The sequence below is a fragment of the Staurois parvus genome, unplaced genomic scaffold, assembly GCF_062004578.1.
Source record: "Staurois parvus isolate SC_StPar_1 unplaced genomic scaffold, SC_StPar_1.0 ptg000625l, whole genome shotgun sequence".
NCBI lineage: Eukaryota > Metazoa > Chordata > Amphibia > Anura > Ranidae > Staurois > Staurois parvus.
This window is the reverse complement of record NW_028318421.1, coordinates 308,188-331,814: the sequence shown is the minus strand read 5'-3', so window position 1 is coordinate 331,814 and position 23,627 is coordinate 308,188. Positions and strand designations below refer to the sequence as shown.

Here is a 23,627-nt window from a genome sequence, read left to right as displayed (position 1 = left end):
TCCCAGCATGCAATGGGGCCACCCTCCTCTACAACTGGCTAGGGCTGTATCCATATTCATACTATTCATTTGGCTAGCCCCTACCCATGTTCTGGAAGGCTCTCATTGCTTCCTAAAGGTGGGCAGAACTCAGACAAACTCAAACAACACCAGAGCATCATGAGCAGCCCTAACTAATCCATCACAGCACTCAGTTAAGCAGAATACCACACACTGAATTTACCTGACAGCCTCTCTGGTAAGTGTAGAAACACCTGAGTAGGAGGGTGCTACAGGTATTTACATTTTTGTTTTGAGTTTTCAAAATAGACATGCTTTCAAGAAAATAGTCTTTTTATATTTGTATATTTTATATAGCATGTAAAATTTGTTACAGTAATATCTGCTGCCTAGGACTGGAATACACTTGCGTCCAGTCATTTGAGCGCAAAACATTTTTTCTATCCATGTGCAAAAAATAACCTGTGACCAGAGTTCGAGGAAAAGTCGTACTAATTCTCAAGGTGTTGCTTTAGTGAAAGCCTTATGCTAATGACTTTAAAAAGTGGACATACTTAAAAGGAAAAGCTGCATGATCATTCAGGTTCAGAATATGATGGAAAACCCCTTTTAACTGTGCCAAAGCTTCCTAACTCTTTAGGCTACAATTATACAGACAGCTCTTTATGATATAATACATCCCTTGCAGCAAACCGGTATTTCTATTTTTTCTTCTTTCTTAAAGGAAGCCTGGATGAAGAAGACAGGTAAGCCTCTAGGTGGTGTCAGAGAGTTTACATGTATACATTAAAAGGGGGAAGAAAAAAAAAACTCTGCTCTCTCCAGGCTAAGTTTAATCACTTTTTGCAAAGCATGTGCACAGCTCGGAGAGAGACGTAGCACACACTCAGGTCTGCAACATTAACTGGAAATAATAGGAACCTCAAAGGACTGCTCACAGCTTTGGCACAGATGAGAACTTGCTCACAAACACAGAGCCAGCCTGGTAGCAGAAAGGAGCACTAGATGGTCAGCGCTCATACTTTCTTTGAAATACACTGAAGGTCTCATCTGGTAAGTCTATTTCACTAAATATATACAATATCTGCACTGTCAAAAAGTATGTGGCACCATACGTATTCCTTACTCAAAATCAGCAGCGTAACATATCGTTGTTCTGCTTTTGTAGAACTGCAAGTCTCAGCTAACTTGAACGTCCCTAGTGCTGTTGAGTTTTTGTAAGATTTGTATTATCGTAACAAGATTTGGCAGCCTCTTGTGTAGCTAAAATACCTTGACGTTTATTTTTTAAATATGGAATGTACACTGTATAAACTAGGATGGTATCTATCATTTAATACAAGTTATCATTTTCAGATGGAAAATCCGCCTCCACTTTTTATTGTTCTTTTAAAGGTTGTTGACTCTTTAATCCTTGGTTGATAATTAATTGCCTGTTTTGATTACTACATTCCTAATAAAGCAGCTGAATCTACAGTTGAGTTTCCTATCCAGGCGAGGCGGTGCTCATCATCAGCTCTTTGGCTGAGGTTGAATGAATGTGGGGAATTACAGCCTGCGAAAACAAGCCCTCAAGCACTTGCTACAATGTATCTGCAGCTACTGTGTATATAGGCAATTTTGTGTACTCTGGGCATAAAGATAAGGCCCTTGTCTAATCCTCCTCTATAAACAAAAATACTGCTTAAATAAATAGATAGCACACATCTGATCTTACTTGTATAATCGTATAGGCTCTATAAATATGTTAAAACAGGTGAACCATTATCCAGATATTGAATTTAGTATTTACTGTAGATAAAAAAAAGATCAACATCTATTGCAAAGATCCCTAAGTTGACATTAAAGCCCCGTACACACAGTGAGAATATTGGACGAATGATGGGTTTTTTTTTTCTTTTTTTGCATGCTATTCTCATATTGATAATGAAAAGGTTACTATAGTTATGAAAATTCTCATGGGTCAGAATAAAAATTTGTAAAAAAGGACTAAAAGAAGGCGCAACTGAGTGCAGACCACTAATACATTAATTGTAAACAATAGTGTGAATGAACACTCACATTGTGAAGGATAAAATAAGGCACATCTGTTGTCCAATACAATGGCATCCCGGAGCGTTTAGCAGCTGCTGCGGGTATAGGTGTCCAGTTCTTAGGTCCAGAAGCCGGCTTTCAGAGGATGGGACCGGAAGACTGCTGTGTACTGTGGTGGAACACAGAATCAGTGCAGTGTACAACGTAACCGCGCCACCGGAAGTGACTAAACGATGTTTTGGAGCATGTGCGTTAACCAGGGGGTGCGCTCCTTTATCAAGCTGCTGCTATGGACCTAATTGTGGACATCTAATTTTGTGCCAACTCACCCTATGCAGAATAAAATTTGGAACCGATGTCATGTAAAGTATTTGTATTGTTTTTTGGACTAAAACTGTACTAATTCAATGAAAATTGTACAATCTGGTATCGTACGAGAAAAATATTTGTGCTTGTCCCTTCTAATAATTTCAGGCAAAAGCTGTGTACTAACAATCAGATTATCATACGACCACTTTGAAAGTTGTATTTTTTGTACAATTTTCTGATCGTATGTACTAGGCTTAGGCGCTGATTAAAAAAAAATTCTATTCAAGTATGTATTCTTAACTTTAAAAAGTCCCTTCTATTGCTTTCATTCTCTTCCAAATATCCAGATTCCTTTTTTTTATGATCTAACTTCCTGTTAGAGAGTGACCACATTCATTTTCCATGATTCCACTGTATATTAGAACGTAGCCACCTCCTCTTGCTCACTCCTGAGATGGACTATGGGATTTGTTGTGTGCACAGAGCAGGTCATATGACCGTAATTGATATGAACTGCTCAACATAAACAAATAGAAGTGAGGGGGGGAAGAGAGGTTCAGGAGCTCAGGGAGGATGTTATAAGCAGGCAGAAAAAACACAGTAAGAAACAATTTAATAAAAAATAAATGACAGGGCTTTTAGGTAGTGCATGTATATGGATTATATTTGGAGAATAAGGATATTGTTTAGTGTCACTTTAATTATTCCAATGCTAGTACTTTATACTAGTGAAACAAAAAGGTTTTATAGTTGTAAGAGGGAATTCACAGTTCATTGAATCTTGTTACTGCTTGAGCAACTCACAGACTTTGACATTTAATTTCCTTCCACTATGAGTGGAAAGAAAGAAAATTGCTCAATTCCCTCATCAACACTGTCAGTGTTGATGGGGGAATCTCACCCACAGCGGTATTGTATTCTGCCGGCGGGGAGCCTTCCCTGCCAGCAGAACACAATCATCATTGCTGGCAGCTATAGCCACCAGCAATGATCGCATGAAAAAAATTTCACAGGCTGGATGTACTGAAGTTGATCAATGGATCAACTTTAGTAAATCCAGCCTGCCCATAGATGGATTGAATGTTGACCAGTTCCTGCTGAACCAGCCAAGATTTGATCCATCTATGGCCAGCTTTAGCAATTGATCTTTTGATCTCTAGCCACTAAGCCATGTGAAAGCTAATCAATTTGTTAGGCAAAAACATATCTAATTACCATGCCAAACTTTTGCTAAATCACCTGGTTAATACGAATGCATAACTGCTTTGAAAAATACATTATGCACTACAGACACTAAAGAATAAGAATTTATTTGCACTAGATAAATACATGTTCTAAAAACTTTAACATATTTTTAACAAAGACTACTACATAGAAAAATTGTATTGAATCTACCTGCAAGGATCATTGTTCCATGTGCCTGGGAGACAAACTGTCACCATATTATTACTTTGGGGTAGGGCTATAATCTAATAGAATGTGTGTCAAACTGATAACGTTGGCTCCCATGTATGCTTGTGGAACTTCATTATGAGTCCCTACCTATTAGACATTCTACCTACCTACTACTGTTGTTCCCTAGATGTTTCCTACCTACTACTCTGTTCAGAAAACAAAAAAAAAGGAAAATGTGAAATTATTCTTTAGGTCTAAGTCCAAGAACAAAACCTAAAATGTTTTTCCTTTACCTAGTGATCCTGATAGCAAAGCACTTCCTGTCCTAAGGTGACAACACTCATTCACTGTACTATATTCATGGCGGAGCTGCATTGACACCTCACAGCAGGAAGTGTTAGGACTACAGAATACCTTCCCCACCTCTCTTCCCTATAACATAGAGGACAGGTGTACAGTTCTTCCAACACACTTCCGATCAACAAGTTATTTTGTGCACTTATTAAACAGATATAAAACACTATTAAGAGTATATTTAATAGCTTCACAGGGAGCAAATATGAGAAGTTAATTGTTAGAATCTACATATACTTTAAACAAATTCATGTATTAGCTGCACAATAATAGGATATATTTCTTTATATTGTTTTAATTGCAATCACCTATAAATACTAGTCCAACAATATCTGTGGCCATACTTCCCGTAAAATTGTATTTTATTCTACAAGCTCTTTCACATGGAGTGGAATCCACTCCAATTAGTAGGGGATATGTGAGCAGATTCCCTGCTGATCGGAGCAGAGCCTGTTCAGTTTCTTCAGTGCAGACCCCGCTCAGCTCTAGGGGTAGATGGGTATAAATGGACTCTGATGTCCTTTTCCATTTTTTTTTTTTACTGCAACTGATTGGATAGGAGGTAGGCAGGTGTAAACTGACACAAGTTCATTCATCTGTACTTAGGACTCCATGGACCTTCTGATCAGGTCCAACTGAAAAACTGACAGGCGTACCGGATCAGACCACCTATGTGAAATGTGAAAGGAGCCTTAGCTGTGTTATGCTAAGAAAGTGAAAACTTAAATGAAGCTATGTTGTTTTGGTGTCTGGCGTAATGTTCACTAGTGTTATTTATTGAAGTCTGTGGTTAAGCCTGTTGGTGTGTTACTTCTTGTATATGATTCACAAACATTTTCTTATCAAACTTGCCAGAGCTCAGTGCTGAAACCAAGATAAAAAGCAAGACAGAGGAAAACAGAAAGTCTACAATGACATCATGTTTCTTGGCAGGTTGCATATACTACCTCCTTTCAGAGCAGTATGTACATGATAAGTAAACAGAGATAAAACAGCAAAAATATTAGGAATGCCTTTCTGAGTCTTGTTTTACAAATATCACACAGATATCACATATCCATTTTTATGGTGAGTTGTGACAGTTTGCGTTACTGCACAGCTGTCCGTATCAGTCCTTAAATGTCCTAGGAAATAGATGCATTTTTAGGCCTTCAGACATGCATGGGAAATAACTGCTATAGGCTCCATGTACACTGCAGCTGATAAACTCACGTTTAGGAGCTTTTCTGCGTTTTTTTCAGCAGCCCCTGAACTCTCCCTAATGTTTTCCTATGTGTCCATGTACATTATGTCATTTACAGTCATTTACAGGCAGTTGAGTTTACAGTAGTTTTTTTAAACAAAACAAACTTGCGTTCAGGAGTAGATTTTATCAACGTTTCAAATGCTTGAAAACATGTGTAAACGCGGCTAACCTTGTTTATAAGCATTTGCGTTTGGAATTTTTTTTTAACTCTTCCATTTCCAGATGCTGCCCAGAGCCTTTTTTCATCATGAAAAATGCATGCAAAGTGTTTTACCGTTAATCAAATAGACCAGGTACACCATACTTTGTGGTTTAGCATGAAAGAAAATATGTTAGACACTGCTGCAATAATTTCTGCACAGAAATGAGCTGGAACACATCCAAACACCACAAAAAAAAGACAGCTAATCTCAACAAATACTGCTCTCTCTGCTTCTGCTCTCTCTATTTATCTCAAAATGTATGAAACAGTTAATTTTTGCCTGTTTTTCAGTGCATTCTGGGCATTTTGGAAGGTCTCCTGAGGTTATCTTTTAAAAAACGCTTTTAAACGCAAATACTCATAAACACGGTATGCAAACATGGCTAAACAGACTTTTTTTTTGACCTACGTTTTCCAGCAGTCAGTTTCCATCGTTCAGAAGTGTCCCATGTACATGGAGCCTTAGGATTAAAGTATTAGTAAAAAGGCTTTAAAGCCCAACTCCAGGAGACCTAAAAATTCTCCCTTGTAGTGGGTCTGCACCAGGGGCGGAACTGACCATTTGGAAACTCGGGCACTGCACGAGGGCCCAGGGTCATTAGGGGGCCCCATGAGATGCCCCTGGTATCTTTTTCATAGGCTTTTTTGAGTTTGTGCAAGGACACAGGTGCCCCATGATCCCCTATTGCCCAGGGGCCCCATGAGTTGTCAGTCCGCCCCTGGTCTGCACCTGCACTACAAGGGTTAACTTATTTTTTAGTCTAGGGAACAATAAAAGCACTTTTGCTTCCACTCCCTCCATACTCCAGCAGTGGACTGACCTTTGGTGTCCTCATGGCCCATGCAGGGCTATGGACCCTACATGGGTCTTGATGACATCAGAGGACCTTAGACCTTTGGAGCATAAGGGCGAAGAGGCTGTGGGGATAAGTCTTGCAGCCAGGGCACAGGATTAGATATGTAAATCTGCTTTTCCAGATCCCATTGATGTAGACAAAACAGTTAACCCTTGCATTGCAGTTACAGCACCACTGTAAGGGAAAATGTATAGGTTTTCTAGAGCTCAGCATTAAGCAAAGTGTGGCACCTTTATAATGCCATACTTGTGTTTAAAAGATTAGCCTTTACAATGTACTAAAGCAGCCATTCTCAACCTTTTTTTTATCTTGAAAAAACCCTTAAAATAACTTCTCAGTCTCAGGCAAACCCTACTAATAATTACTATGTCCGCAGCTCTTTGTACATTATTGTGATGGTCTGTGGGAATAATGGTTCTTACATTTGTGGTCATCATAAACTAACAACCTCCTTACAAGTAGATACAAGTAGATAAAAATATCTGGTGTCAGTGGTTACTTATTTGTGAGGCAGAAATTGTTCTTTGCACAAGGAACCCCTATCAACCTCTCGAAGAACCCTAAGGTTCCATGGAACACTGAGAAAGATTGTAATAAAAGAATAGAATTTCTTGACATCTGGCAAAAATATTTATCCATGGATCTTGGACTGTTTTTGCTGGTGATGAGTTTACAAAGATCCCTGCATGACATTTGTTATCTTTTGTTTGCACTTTGTTATACATGTATTTGATTTTGTCACGTGATGAAGTGGTATATTTGGTGTGTATTTTATAGCAGTGGGAATAAATGGTTTCTGGAGTTAATCCACCTATGTTTTAAAGTATTAGATTAGGTATCACTGACAGGAAATAAATACAGCATATGAATTTGTTTACTTATAGTTTACATCTTACAGAATGGAAAGTCTTCCATTATCTCAGAATTTCTTCAGATATTTATCAAGGATTTTCTTTCCTAATGCACATCCATGACTGGTAATGCTATCCATCTGACATTGTATTAGAGTGAAGGAATGGATAATAGTTGGTGCTTGTGTTGATGTGCAAAAGCGACATGCTTGAGGGGTGTTCAGCTTGCATTTGAGATTTCTGATTTGCCTTTTCTGTTGCTTGTGCTGCCAGTCTTTAAGATAGTAGGGAGAACTTGGCAGCTCAAGAATCTTCAGAAATCTACACTACCACAAGTGTCAAGTGCTTGGTGCCCTGCTGTGTGCTGTGATTTGAGCTGCGGACCATTATGTCATTACCTTGAAATGTAGTGATGTAGGGGCAGGCATTTCTGAACACCCCTGGTGACCAGAAAATTGACACTGGTAGAAGTGTTAATTCATGAAGATTCTATAGATGGTGACTTCTTCTACCACAGAGATCGGAGGCATGGGCAGCTATATTTAAGGTTTTAGTTTTAGCAGAGAGTCCTGCAAAGGATAACTAAACCCAGAAACAAAAATGTAATAAACTGTGGCCTACCAGTCATTAGATATGGCAGTTGCATTAGCCATCTTTTTTAGTAAAACATTGTTTTCAGCAAGTACAGAAAATATCTGTTGATCTTATCATAAATGCAGGACCCTTTTCACTTCCTGTGAGCTTAAGAGAGAACTCCGGGCAGAAATGTTTTGATATATATACAGTGTATATATACTATATTGTCTTAGTACTTAGGGTTCAATATTGAGTCGGTCCACCTTTTGCAGCTATAACAACTTCGACTCTTCTGAGAAGGCTGCCTACAAGGTTTAGAAGTGTGTCTATGGGAATGTTTGACCATTCTTCCAGAAGCGCATTTGTAAGGTCAGGCACTGATGTCAGATGAGAAGGCCCAGCTCGCAGTCTCTGCTCTAATTCATCCCAAAGGTGTTCTGTCGGGTTGAGGTCAGAACTCTGTGGAGGCCAGTCAAGTTCCTCCTCCCCAAACTCGCTCATCCATGTCTTTATGGACCCTACCTTGTGCACTGGTGCGCATTGATGTTGGAACAGGAAGGGGCCATCCCCAAACTGTTCCCACAAAGTTGGGAGCATGAAATTGTCCAAAATGTCTCGTTATGTTGACGCCTTAAGAGTTCCCTTCACTGGAACTAAGGGGTCAAGCCCAACCCCTGAAAAACAACACCACACTATAATCTCCCTTCCACCAAACTTTACACTTGTCACAATGCAGTCAGGATCATGTCCATCAGATTGCCAGACAGAGAAGCGTGATTCGTTACTCCAGAGAACACGTCTCCACTGCTCTCTATACACTGTTGTGCTAATCTGAAGGCCACACAAAGTTTGGAGGTATTTAGCTATTGACACTGCAGACAGTTGGAGACTTCGGCACACTGTGAGCTTCAGCATGCACTGACCCCACTCTGTCATTTTAAATGGACTACCACTTCGTGGTTCAGTTGCTTCCACTTTGTTATAATACCACTAACAGCTGACAGTGGAATATTTAGTAACAAGGAAATTTCACGGGTAGACTTATTGCACAGGTGACAACCTATCACGGTACCATTCTTGAATTCACCAAGCTCCTAAGTTTGATCCATTCATTCACAAATGTTTGTTGAAGCAGTCTGCATGCCTAGATGCTTGTCGTTATACAGTACACCTGTGGCCATGGAGGTGATTGGAACACCTGAATCCAATTATTTGGAAGGGGTGTCCCAATACTTATGGCAATATAGTGTATATGTGTGTTTCCATACTTTTAAATAATTGCTTGGTGTTATAGTGCACAGTCATCTTGTTAGTCAGAAACCCAGCCTTGTCTGTGCTGTGATGAGCTCTCTCTTCCCCTTATATCCTGTTCATAAGACTGGTAACCACTGTGTCCTCTATCCCTTTTGCAACTGGTCTTGTACATTTGTAAATCACGTAGTGCAGCGCTAAAATTATATAAAACTCTAAAACCAAGCAAATAAATATAAATATAGACGCCTGAGGCTGAAAATTCACAATAAAATTGCTGGTAAAGCCCTTGAATCATAAAAAATATAGTAATAATAAATAAATATAAATAAAAACACGTATTCTGTATTCAATGTCCAGTCAAACCATGCACTAAAATAAATAAATGAATAAATGTTCAATATAGGTGCAGGAAAATTATTCTGGATAGGTGACTCTGATAATCCCAGTGAAGCATATAATCCGGTTACATGCAGGAAAATAATAAAATTGCACACTCACCAGAGGCACAATTTATATGCGCATTAATATCAATGAACCAGAGGTCCCCTCTGTCCTGGAAAGGATGCAGCCTGGAATGGATAACCTGTTCTGTGGATAAGAGCAGTAGGATGTCACTTCTAGAGGTCCCCTTTAAAGGTACACTGCGGTGGGGGTCTGCTATGGATCTCTCTCCTCTGGGTCCCGGGATGGTCACCTGGGATTCTGGGGGATTAAATGCTCGGTGCAGAGCAAAAAATGGTGCCCATAGTGTAGTATTTCAAATTAAGAGAAATTTATTATGTTGATTATAATAAAATAAGATGCACATACATTTGTAAAACATCCTCCATAGATAAACAAGTAAGTAGTTTAAAATAGCAAGTATGATCCTCATAGAATGTATGCATGCAGCATAGAGCTGCTCTGTGCACTAACCAGCTGGATTGTAAAGATGGCCGCCGGACCTCCGTGTTCCAGCGGCGAGATGTCACGGCGTGTGAGGCTCCTCCTTAACGCGTTTCGTACATAATGTACATTATCAAAAGGGGTGTGCCGTGGTCGTTCCCCCTTTAGTTCTCAGTAAGTGAGTAGTGACGTGAATACATCATTGCTTGCTGCAGTGGAGGGATCAGGGATCATAGAGTCTCAGACTCCCAGTCTGATCCTTCCACTGTGCAGCATAGATTGACATGCCAGGAATTCAATCCATCTCATTCATGCCCACATGATTAAGGCCCTGTTGGGCTGAAACGTTAAAGCACTGAGGAAAAATATGGAATTTGTATTCTTTGTCCAATAAAGATATTCATGTTATTTTGGGATTAAATGCCAGTTTCAATGGTACAGTACTATTATGGCGGACAAGAGCTTAAACCCCAGCACTGATTACTCTCGCTGTCATTATGGACTACTTGGGTTAAGTGCAATGAGTTTCTTTTGTTTACCCTTTCAATGGGCATTTCCTCTTGCTGCCTGCTATTCAAGAGAGAATAGAGTGTGAGAAGCAGCAGTAACCTAAAGGCAGATGTGCTTTTTTTTTTTCACTTTATAGTACTTTTTTGGTATCATTAAACTAGCATTTTCTGTATATAATAAGCTGTGTTTCTGTGAAATAAGCAAATAAATGTAAAAGTTAGGTTTTTTTTTTTGTAGGTTTCAATATTGCAATATGCCCTTAATATATTGGGCTTTCTGACCTCATTTGAAGCTAAGTGAAGTTCACCTGTGTTCGCTCTATACATCCAATTATTTGCAAGCGACTTTAAAAATAGAACTTCTCCAGAGTTGATTGTCTGTCTGAAGTGAACATAGGTCCACTACATTTCACTTCATTGCACTACCTGGCTTCACACTTAGTAAATCAGGCCCGCCGCTGTGTTCTTTAGGAGCCCAGCAGTGTTAGTTAGAAACAGATTTATAGACATGATTTGATATTGCTGCAGAGTCCTGCTAGGAACATGGAAATAAAAGAACAATCAGAGGAATATTAAAATTCAATAGAAAATAGTAAATGGAAACAGATTTTTAGCGTATTCAAGAAAACAACAGATGATGGTGACAGATATAGAAGGGAAGAAACGGCAAAATAATCAGTGACAGTTGGTAAAAAGAGATGTGAACAATGTGGGCACAAGATGCTACAGAAATAGCTACTTTTCAATTATAAATGTACAATGCAAATACATTTCTTTGTAGAGAAATATCAATGAGTCAGTTGTATTTGGGTATGTGATACTAATAATGATTGTACTGTCATCTAAAACACAACTTCTTAATCAAAAGTCGAATAATTTACTTTTAGTGAAAGGCTCCTGAGCTCCTAGTGAAAGGGAGTCTTGGCTGATGGAAGCATGGCTCATTAGAGTGGGACATACTAATAATGCAGATAAGCTTGAAGTAGTTCAGTCATGATTTGTTGCTATGGCATGGAGTTAAGGAGTTATGTCTGAACTCCAGTCAAGGCTACACTGCGGTAGCCACTACTGACCTCAAGACCTTAATCCCTCATAAGGATAGCCCACCCAATGGCAGTCACAACTTTATTGGTGGTTTGACATTGGCAGCAGGTAAGATTCATTTAATGGTCTAGGCCCTCAATCTTGTTTTTGGGCTGGTTTATTACATATTCAGCTCTGATGGTAAGGACAGGCTTTTTGGATTATTGCAGGTTACTGTTCAGGTGTTCTCACAGTAAACTATGATTGGCACTGGTTTTGTTGTTATTATGGAAATTCAGTAAAGCTGAGACTTACCATTTTACAACTTAACCTGCCATCTTTAGGCAAAGGTAGATATTGTACTTGGTTATGGCTCTAGGTCTTTGCTTCTCATCAGTCATGGAGTCTGGAGAATGCCAAGCCTAGAGAGGCCCCAAACGCATGTAGTCACTGGTCAGACAGAATAGCAATACTCATTATAGAAAATCTCTAGGGCAGGCATGTAGCCCTTAACAGTTTAAGGTTAAACTATGAACAACAAAAAAATTACATATATGATATATATAAGTCTATCACTAGCTTTAAAAGAGAAGTTCAGGAATAAAAATAAATAAATAAATAAACACACATACTCAGCTAGATGTCTGCAGGATAGATAAGATGCTGCAGCTTTCCCCTGCCAACTCTACACTGAGAAAGGAGCGATCAAAGACCACTGAACACTCAGTTCTTGGGTCCACTTTGAGTACAGAGCAGAGACTGACAGTCCCTGCTCTGTGCTCTGCCCTTCTAGCAGTCAGTGAAGCGCTGGACTATGCGAGAGTCGGGAACGGCTACCTCAGGCTGTCAGCAGCAACCCAACAACATCTCTGAAAGCCTGGACTGGCTCTGTGACATCATATAAAGCTGCTGTTAGCTAAATATGGGTCACAGGAGTGCAGAACTTAGTGCACTCCTGTGACCCACAGGAGAAGTATGGTCAAAAGGGCTATTAGATCTCACCAACCCAGAGGCAGCTCAAATGCCGACAGCCAACATTTTGAGGAGGTGCTCTCTATGAACCTCTATTTCCTAATAGTGGCAGGATCCCCTCTGATGACCAACGAGTCTCTGTTGCTGTGATTCTTGAAAAGAGAAGCAGGGATGGCTGCATCAGTGCAGTTTTTCAAATATTTGGTTAAACCACAATGGCCATACCCAGCTGCAGACAGTACTCACAAGCAGCACCTAAACCAATTATTTTTCTGATTACCTTGAGTCTAGAGAAGCAATAGACAGTCCATACTTTAGTCCATAAACTACTGGGTATCCAAGCTGAACCACTGGCATAGTATGTGCTGCATTTTCTTGCCTGCCCTGTAGCCAATCTATTCCTCAGAGGGCCTTCAGAACAGTAGAAGGTTGTGTTACAAAGAGGTAAATCCACTTGTCCCCTGACAGTGCAGACTGGTTAAAATTAACCAGTCTTGAGTTAGCAATGACTAGAAAGCCACTGCTGCTGATTGATGCTACAGACTATATTTAATTATCATCTGTCTCCCCCCCAAACAAGGATACCTGCCACCATTGAGCTCCTGTCATCTCTTCCTCGTCTATTCCAGTGCTCTGCAACTCTAAAGATGCCACACAGTGTTTCAACACCTGGACCTAAGTTTCCAGATTTTTACTGTTTACTGCAGGGTAAATCCTGAAATGAGTCTCAATGTTTGTAGCCTACAGCTTTACAGCCTACTGTTCAGCCATTAAATGATATTTGAGGCTACTGGCTCTTAGATAATACACTCTAATTTTAACTACAGGAAAAGTCTGCCTTGTCCCCCTTCCTAAATTGTGTCCTAACCAAGCTGCTTACATACTATCCAGTCACTGTACAATATTTGCAGGTACTATTTTTTTGATTATACATTCCAATGTGCATTTCAAGATCAATCCTGCCTTGTCTTTCTGTCTTATGTTGCAGCCTAACCAAACTGCTTTCTTTCTACTGTCTAGCCACTGAACAATATTTGTGGATATTGTCTCTCAGATAATACACTCTTTTACTGATAAAAATATAAAAACTACCTTTTCTCTTTTTATTTGTTACCTATTCAGCTGCTCGCTTACTTTCCCGAAGCTAGCCAATTTCTACCAAACACACAGCTGAAGTCTATTTTTTCATGGGGTTCATGGAATGGTACGTTGTGGGTTTGAATTGTTGTGCTCTGTTTTCACATTGTACTAAACATGTAAGACAATGTAGCATGGTACTGTGAATAAAGAAGCTTGCAAATTATCCTAGTAAACTTTTTTGCCATTGACCAATTTGAATGAAAGTTGAGGGCTTAAGCTTTAATTTTTTTTAGAGTAAACTTTCCAATAACTAAAATCTATCTATGTCAGATGAGCTAACAAAAATAATCAGCATTGAGGTGTCATTCAAAATATGTATTAAAACAAAACCTAATGGGGCTCCATCCATCCCATGGATAACACTATCCAATAGCTTTTAGATATGTAATGGCTATTACGTCCATCGGTCAGTTCAGGCCTATTACCCCATGGTAAAAAAATCAGGTGTCACTGCCCAAATGTGACAATGTGCCCAAATTTGGTCAATGATGTCAAGTTATCTTCATCCCTTTGTTTACATGGCTGGGGATACCCAGCCAGTAAATGATTTGGGCTGGGAGATGTCACTGGATGCTAAGTACTTGGCCAGCGGTGGCATCTTCTGCTTCCTTAGAAATCACTAACAGCAAGGATGTTGTGATATAACAGTAGAGATACTGCTACCTTATGTGATATTCAGCTCCCATCAAGCAGGCTGAAAGTGTGGCATTCAGATAAATGCCTGAACAGCAAAAATTTGGTACAAACTTTGAGCTCATTTTTAACCCTTTCCTGTGCTGCACGGTTTTCAAAGAGAATCTAGTGACAGATTAAATACTTTTGTAGTGTGCAGTTGGATCCAGACCTGTTTCCACTTCTCACCTGCTATCTGAAATTAAAGCTTAACTCCAGGCAGCTATAAAAGACACAAATTAATACCGTTCTGACTTCATTATCCACTTGATAATTTTGAATGTAACAGATAAATTCTAAAAAGCTCCAAAAAGCATCATGTACTGTATGTACTCTTACTAGCCATTATTTGCTTTGTATTACATAACAGGATCGGCTGTCAAACTGAAGAAAAATCCTGTTGAACATGACACTTGTAGATAGTCTGCAGGTGTCATTGAGTGAATACAATGTAACAATGGATTTCTCAGTTATATTTATTATTTTATTCAGATGCAGATCAAATGTGTGACCTTTGAGCTGCATACAACATCATATAATAAACCTTACAAGTAGAAAAAAAATTTTTTTTCAATGTATTCATATTTAACCTCTTAATCTAATTATTCATAATTAACTCCTTCATACCCTTTTCTGTCAATTTGATGCTGATTTTTTATTTTTTCCATTGTTATTCTTTTTATTTGTTATTTTTTCAGCCTTGCATAAAAAGAAAATGTGCAAAATGTATTTATTTATTTCAGGTACTTACATAGCGCTGTCAATTTACGCAGCGCTGTATATATATATTGTACATTATTATTATTATATATTATTATTATTATGTATATATTGTACACATCAGTCTCTAACCCTCAAGAGGTGTACAATATAATGTCCCTAACTCACATTCATACATACACTTACTAGGGCCAATTTAGACAGGATCCAATTAACCTACCATCATGTCTTTGGTGTGTGGGAGGAAACCGAAGTACCCAGAGGAAACCCACGCAGGCACAGGGAGAACATGCAAACTCCAGGCAGGTGGTGCCGTAGTTGGGATTCGAACCAACGACCCTAGTTCTTCCATGGGAAAGTGGTAACCATTTAGCCACTGTGCTGCCCAAAATTGATAAAAACACCTTTTTTTATTTGCAAATAACTTTGCTAGGCTTTGTTTCAGAAACATGTGTAATTTAGTGTAATTTTAAATGGGTAAATTATATTATCTAAATTTATATTTTTAATTTACAATAAAACTACTTTTTTTTTTAAAAGTAACACTGGCCAAAAAGAAAAAATAGCGTATTTCCATGTTTTCCATGTTTTTGTCTACAGTATAAGTTACATAAAAAATAAAATAATTTTTCCAATACAATATTGTAAAAACAAAAACTAGTTTGTCCACAAATAACAATGCAGGTATTACATTGTTACCTTAAGTAATAACAAAGCTATCACAGAATAAACTGGCCCATATTGGAATGTAAAAAATGTCTCCAGCCCATTAGGGTTATACAACTTCAAGAGTTTAAGTGGTTAATACCATCCCAATCACTATATATATATATATATATATATACACAGTGAGGAACAGAAGTATTTGAACACCCTGCGATTTTGCAAGTTCTCCTACTTAGAAATCATGGAGGGGTCTGAAATTCACATTGTAGGTGCATTCCCACTCTGAGAGACTGAATTTAAAACAAAATTCAGGAAATCACATTGTATGATTTTTAAAGAATTTATTTGTCTTGCACTGCTGAACATAAGTATTTGAACACCTAAGAAACAGCAAGAATTCTGGCTCTCAAAGACCTGTTACTGTGCCTTTAAAAAGTCCACCTCTACTTCACTCATTAATCTAACTTAGTAGCACCTGTCTGAGCTCTTTAAAGACACTTGTCCACCCCACAGTCATTCAGACGCCAACTACTACCATGGGCAAGACTAAAGAGCTGTCAAAAGACACCAGAGACACAATTGTGGACCTCCACAAGGCTGGAAAGGGTTACGGGGCAATTGCCAAGCAGCTTGGTGAAAATAGATTAACTGTTGGAGCAATTGTTAGAAAATGGAAGAGGCTAAAGACAACTGTCAGCCTCCCTCGGACTGGGGCTCCATGCAAGATCTCACCTCGTGGGGTATAACTGATGATAAGAAAGGTGAGGAATCAGCCCAGAACTACAAGGGAGGAGCTGGTCAATGACATGAAGAGAGCTGGGACCACAGTTTCAAAGGTCACTGTCGGCAGAACACTACGCCGTCATGGTTTCAAATCATGCATTGCATGGAAGGTTCCCCTGCTCAAGTCATCACATGTCCAGGCCTGTCTGAAGTTTGCCAATGACCATCTGGATGATCCAGAGGAGGCATGGGAGAAAGTCATGTGGTCAGATGAGACCAAAGTAGAACTTTTTGGTCTAAACTTCACTCGTTGTGTTTGGAGGAAAAAGAAGGATGAGTTGCATCCCAAGAACACCATCCCTACTGTGAAGAATGGGGGTGGTAACATCATGCTTTGAGGGTGCTTTTCTGCGAAGGGGACAGGACGACTGCACTGTATTAAGCAGAGGATGAATGGGGCCATTTATTGTGAGATTTTGAGCAACAACCTCCTTCCCTCAGTCAGAGCATTGAAGATAGGTCATGGCTGGGTCTTCCAACATGACAACGACCCGAAGCACACAGCCAAGATAACCAAGGAGTGGCTCCGTAAGAAGCATATCAAGGTTCTGGAGTGGCCTGGCCAGTCTCCAGACCTAAATCCAATAGAACATCTTTGGAGGGAGCTGAAACTCCGTGTTGCTCAGCGACAGCCCAGAAACCTGACCGATCTAGAGGAGATCTGTGTGGAGGAGTGGGCCAAAATCCCTGTTGCAGTGTGTGCAAATCTGGTCAAGAAATACAGGAAACGTTTGACCTCTGTAATTGCAAACAAAGGCTTCTGTACCAAATATTAACACTGATTTTCTCAGGTGTTCAAATACTTATGTTCAGCAGTGCAAGACAAATAAATTCTTTACAAATCATACAATGTGATTTCCTGAATTTTTTTTTTTTAATTCTGTCTCTCAGAGTGGGAATGCACCTACAATTTGAATTTCAGACCCCTCCATGATTTCTAAGTGGGAGAACTTGCAAAATCGCAGGGTGTTCAAATACCTCTGTTCCTCACTGTATATATATATATATATATATATATATATATATATATATATATATATATTTAGGGGTGGACTGACAACTCATGGGGCCCCCAGGCAATAGGGGATCATGGGGTCCCTGTGTCCTTGCCCACACTCAAAGCACACCCAAAAAAGCCTATAAAAGGTACCAGGGGCATTTCATGGGGCCCCCTACTGACCCCGGGCCCTCGGGCAGTGCCCGAGTACTCGAATGGTCAGTCCACCCCTGTATATATATAGATATATATACATATATATACATATATATATAATTTTTTTTTCAATACAAGCAGTATAGATCTCTGAATATGACTGGGTATCCTCTGTACAACACTCAGAGTGGAAGAGAGAGAAGCAACACTAGGATCTGGTTGTGCTGCACTGTTGTGTAAAGTGACAGAGACAAAATGTAATAAAATCTCTGCTTCTTCTTTTACTGTCAAATCACAGATATGGGAAGGGCCTGTAATTACTAGTTAATTAGAGCAAAGAAAAATCAGGTCTCCTGCCCTGCCAAACAGGGCTGTGTTGTGTGGTGGAGCTATGTAAATCTCAGAACTGGTTGGATATAAATACAAAGCCTTTGGCAGCTAAAACAGCCTGCATATACAGTATGTATTATAGCTGTGTATTTAGCTGTTTTACTGGAGTTCAGCTTTAAATGACTTTGACAACATTCAATAAGCACTGAATCAATGGACTTTCTAGGATGCAGTATAAATGCATTACAACAAAGTGGTCTGGAGAACAGCAAAATGTTATTTATTGCTGTTGGAACCAATGAAACTAGCTGTTCTCAACTGGCATCAGGACCTGATTCAGCTCTACATATGTGGACGTCTGTCTGTGATACATAGCTATTGACAAAGCTTTCTAGCCTTTGCTTGACATTTCCAGAGATGGTTGTTACATGACTAAAAACAAAGGTCAGGGTAGCAGCACATGTTTAATATAAAATGTGCATATCTAATGTAGTTTGTGAGCGTATTTCCTCTGTAATAATGGTAACAATGTGTGTTTCTACTTGAACCTAAGAAATGTACTTACTTCAGTTTGACTGCTAACAGCAGAACCTGAAATGATTCAGAACAATGTACAAATAAACAGCAGAAAATGGTTTTCTGTGTTACAATATAGTCAGTAATATGCAGAATTTTACACCAGTGCGGTTTCCTTAATCTTCAGTTGCTTCACGTTGGATCTTTGCCATGTGATATAAAACAGTTAATTCATTCATTTGAAAATTATTGTGGTAAAAGTTATGGAATTACTCATCCACAGGACAGGTCCTTACCTATATTTCGGAAGTAGTACTTGCATCAGAATGGCAATGTTTAGAATGAACTATTCCTGAACTTTATGTTTAAGGAATGCATTCAGTAACGGCTGCAAATAATGTCATCCCTAAAAGTAGGTGCACATTTAAAACAACATATTCAATTACCATTTTCTTTGAGATTTTGGTTTAGAGGATCTTGGAGGAGAACACGATGAGTACACAGAGGAAGGTGTTAATTCATTTTAGGGATTACAGCTGGAGTTATGTTTGGTTAGTGTTAGACGTGTTTTCATGGGTTAAGTGATAGGGTAAGAGGATGAGAAGTCAAGGGCTCACTTAAGGGATTAAGTATAGGGGAAGGTTGAGAATCAGTTACTAGCTTGAGGTGTTAAAAGTTATGAGAGCTAAAATTTAAGAATGAAGGGCTTACCTTATGGGCTAAGTGGGAAGGACAGCAAAAAACAAAGACTCACCTTAGGTGTTATATGATGATAGGGTATGAATTGAGGTCTCACTCTAAGTGTTAAGTGATGGGAGGGATAAAACTAAACCAGCCTGTAAATGAAACTTTATACTTACCTTTCCACCAGGTGCATGATAAATGTGTGCCCTCCTAAAGAACTCTGTGTTATCCAGTAGTTCTGCATGGGTTGGGCAACGTGCTCTCCCGCCCCCCCCCCCCCCCCCCCCCCGTCCTTTCTCCAACACTGGGCATTGTTTCTTTTCCAGACAACCCCTACACTACATCATTACACTACACAAATCTCCAGGGACCCACTGATATCTAGCACCTCCAGATGGGTGGGTTAGACAACGTGTTCCTTGCTGGACACTGTGGTTCTTCCTTCCATCCTTACATCACTCAGATTTTACAAGGCATTTACCAAGGTCAGTAGGAGGGCCAAAAGAGAGTACTTCCTTGAGCTTGTGTTGTGTAACTTCCTTGCTTTCTCTCTCTGCTTGATTGGTGACTATGTGTAACTTTTAGTTCTGGCGTTATTTTATGGCACAGCAAAAGGGACCTAATTTCAAGCATCATAGGCAGTGTACCCATTGCACCATGCTAACATTGCTTAGGGATAATCCTTAAGCTGCTCCAATACTATTTTCCCAAGGACAGGGCATCACCAGGAGAAAAATAGAGTCACAAGGAAAGTTGAGTATATTTTAATGTTGGATGTCAATATTGAGTGTGTTTTAATGTTGGATTTCAAAGATTTCATCTTTATGTTTATAACTGTAATTTGAAAATCTGTATTGCCAGAATCAGGCATACAGATTGTGGGGTTAATTTACTAAAACTGGAGCACTCGGAATCTGGTGCAGCTGTGCATGGTAGCCAATCAGCTTCTAACTTCAGCTTGTTCAATTAAATTTTGGCTATAAAACCGGGAAGCTGATTGGTTTCTATGCAGAGTTGCACTAGATTTTGCACTCTCCAGTTTTAGTAACTAAACCCCACAGTGTCTTGGAAAAACATTTTGCATAGCTAACTTTAGTGAGAAAGGCTTAAATCCCCTGTTGGGTTTTTACTGCTATTCAAAGCCCTCCTAAAAAGATTTTCCTTTGCTTCCTGTCCTGCTGACAATGTTTTACCAGACAGGAAATGAGAGGAACACACCAACTGCAACACTAAAAGGAATAAAATGTCTTTAGTAGAGCAGAAGGCTAAACCATTTCTGTCTGTGTCACTGCGGGCACCAGGGGTGGACTTACAACTCATGGGTCCCCCGGGAAATAGGAGATCATGGGGCCCCTGTGTCCTTGCCAGAACTCAAAAAAGCCTATGAAAAAGGTACCAGGGGCATCTCATGGGGCCCCCTACTTACCCCGGGCCCTCGGGCAGTACCCGAGTTTCCAAATGGTCAGTCCGCCCCTGGCGGGCACTTGCAGATTTTTCCTCACTTTATGTCTGATGAAATATTGTCAGCGAGTCAGAAAATGAAGGAAAATCTCTCCAGAGGAGCCCCAGATAGCAGTAAAATCCTGACAGCAATTCTATTCCTTACACTATCCAAATGAAAAATTCATTTTGGCTTGAAATACACTTTAATATTTATCTGTGATAGATACCATTAGCTTCCACTGGGAATTGTAAAACCGAACTCAAAAAAGGCTGATGATCTATACACAATGAAAAAATTCAATCTGTCGTTCTTGGTAATTTCTTTTAAAGTAAATGGAAGGTGGGAAACAGAATATAGTAAATGATATCTTTTACTGCACTCTGCTCAACAGGAATTCATGGCACAACTTCAAAGGTCTTCTTTATTATTGGGGTTACAGGAGTATCGCTGCATGGTTTGCCCTCAGCCCAGTGGTTGAATTTGGTTCACTTTACTAAATGCTTTATTACAAAAAGTGGATTCCTAAGCACTCATGAAAAGCATAGAAAGCATAGCCTTCAATTGTGCTCCAGAAAATCTAATACAGATTTCTAGTACTGGTAACAAAGGACTTTCATGTTTTGAGTTTTAATTTCCTTTAAATTTGTCCTATATGAAAGTTGGTGCTAAAACATGACATTTTATAGACAGAAAATATAGGATTCATATGGTACGGTTCATATGTCTTTGCACTTTACGTGCAGTATGTGCCATAAAAGATATCAGTAGTAGACTTGGCTGAATATCTAGTTCAAAGATGCATTTTGCTTTTGTTCACACAACTTGATAGCCTTTCCTTTGGCCATCTGATTTTGTGAAAAGGTACCAGGAGTAGAATGTTGGACAATATACATGGATGATATTGCCAGTGGCTCTGTTCCTCAACTCACCCCATCAGTTTCCTCACATACAGCGAGGAACAGAAATATTTGAACACCCTGCGATTTTACAAGTTCTCCCACTTAGAAATCATGGAGGGGTCTGAAATTCACATTGTAGGTGCATTCCCACTCTAAGAGACAGAATTTAAAAATAAAATTCAGGAAATCACATTGTATGATTTTTAAAGAATTTATTTGTCTTGCGCTGCTGAACATAAGTATTTGAACACCTAAGAAACAGCAAGAATTCTGGCTCTCAAAGACCTGTTACTGTGCCTTTTAAAAAGTCCACCTCTACTCCACTCATTAATCTAACTTAGTAGCACCTGTCTGAGCTCTTTAAAGACACCTGTCCACCCCACAGTCAGTCAGACGCCAACTACTACCATGGGCAAGACCAAAGAGCTGTCAAAAGACACCAGAGACAAAATTGTGGACCTCCACAAGGCTGGAAAGGGCTACGGGGCAATTGCCAAGCAGCTTGGTGAAAATAGATCAACTGTTGGAGTAATTGTTAGAAAATGGAAGAGGCTAAAGACGACTGTCAGTCTCCCTCGGACTGGGGATCCATGCAAGATCTCACCTCGTGGGGTATCACTGATGATAAGAAAGGTGAGGAATCAGCCCAAAACTACAAGGGAGCAGCTGGTCAATAACATGAAAAGAGCTAGGACCACAGTTTCAAAGGTCACACTACGCCGTCATGGTTTCAAATCATGCATTGCACGGAAGGTTCCCCTGCTCAAGTCATCACATGTCGAGGCCCGTCTGAAGTTTGCCAATGACCATCTGGATGATCCAGAGGAGGCATGGGAGAAAGTCATGTGGTCAGATGAGACCAAAGTAGAACTTTTTGGTCTAAACATCACTCGTCGTGTTTGGAGGAAAAAGAAGGATGAGTTGCATCCCAAGAACACCATCCCTACTGTGAAGCATGGGGGTGGTAACATCATGCTTTGGGGGTGCTTTTCTGCAAAGGGGACAGGACGACTGCACTGTATTAAGGAGAGGATGTATGGAGCCATTAATTGTGAGATTTTGAGCAACAACCTCCTTCCCTCAGTCAGAGCATTGAAGATGGGTCGTGGCTGGGTCTTCCAACATGACAACAACCCGAAGCACACAGCCAGGATAACCAAGGAGTGGCTCCGTAAGAAGAATATCAAGGTACTGGAGTGGCCTAGCCAGTCTTTAGACCTAAATCCAATAGAACATCTTTGGAGGGAGCTGAAACTCCATGTTGGTCAGCGACAGCCCTGAAACCTGACAGATCTAGAGGAGATCTGTGTGGAGGAGTGGGCCAAAATCCCTGTTGCAGTGTGTGCAAACCTGGTCAAGAACTACAGGAAATGTTTGACCTCTGTAATTGCAAACAAAGGCTTCTGTACCAAATATGAAGGCTGATTTTCTCAGGTGTTCAAATACTTATGTTCAGCAGTGCAAGACAAATTCTTTAAAAATCATACAATGTGATTTCCTGAATTTTTTTTTTAATTCTGTCTCTCAGAGTGGGAATGCACCTACAATGTGAATTTCAGACCCCTCCATGATTTCTAAGTGGGAGAACTTGCAAAATCGCAGGGTGTTCAAATACGTCTGTTTCTCACTGTATCACAGATTTACTAACAGACCTATCAGACTGGATGTCACACCACTTCCTAAAACTCAATCTATCCAAAACTGAGCTCATAATATTTCCTCCCCCTCGTGCCTCTTCCCCTGGTTTCTCAGTCAGGATCAATAGCACCACTATCAACCCATCCCCGCATGGCAGGGTGCTAGGGTTAACCCTGGGTTCTGAACTATCCTTTCAGGCCCACATCCAATCCCTGTCCAAATCATGCCGCCTCAACCTCTGCAACATCTGCAGAATATGGCCCTTTTTAACCAATGATACCACAAAGCTCTTAATTCATTCCCTGGTTATCTCTCACCTCGACTACTGCAACTCCCTCCTCATTGGCTTACCTTTGCATAGGCTTTTCCCCCTCCAGTCCTTCATGAATGCTACTGCCAGGCTCATCCACCTTACCAACCGTTCAGTGTCTGTTATCCCTCTCCACTGCCAATGCCTCCACTGGCTTCCACTTGCCCAACAAATAAAATTCAAAATACTAACAACAACTTACAAA

General features: G+C 39.8%; 1 protein-coding gene across 1 annotated transcript in view; it reads left to right on the top strand.

Annotated features, from left to right (window-relative positions):
• Positions 1-852: 852 nt before the first annotated feature.
• The window catches only part of EDAR (ectodysplasin A receptor), a 176,053-nt gene continuing 153,278 nt past the window's right edge, over positions 853-23,627 (top strand). The window contains exon 1 of the mRNA XM_089693332.1: positions 853-1,053. The gene's annotated coding sequence lies outside the window, so the exon portion shown is untranslated. The remainder of the gene's footprint in view (positions 1,054-23,627) is intronic.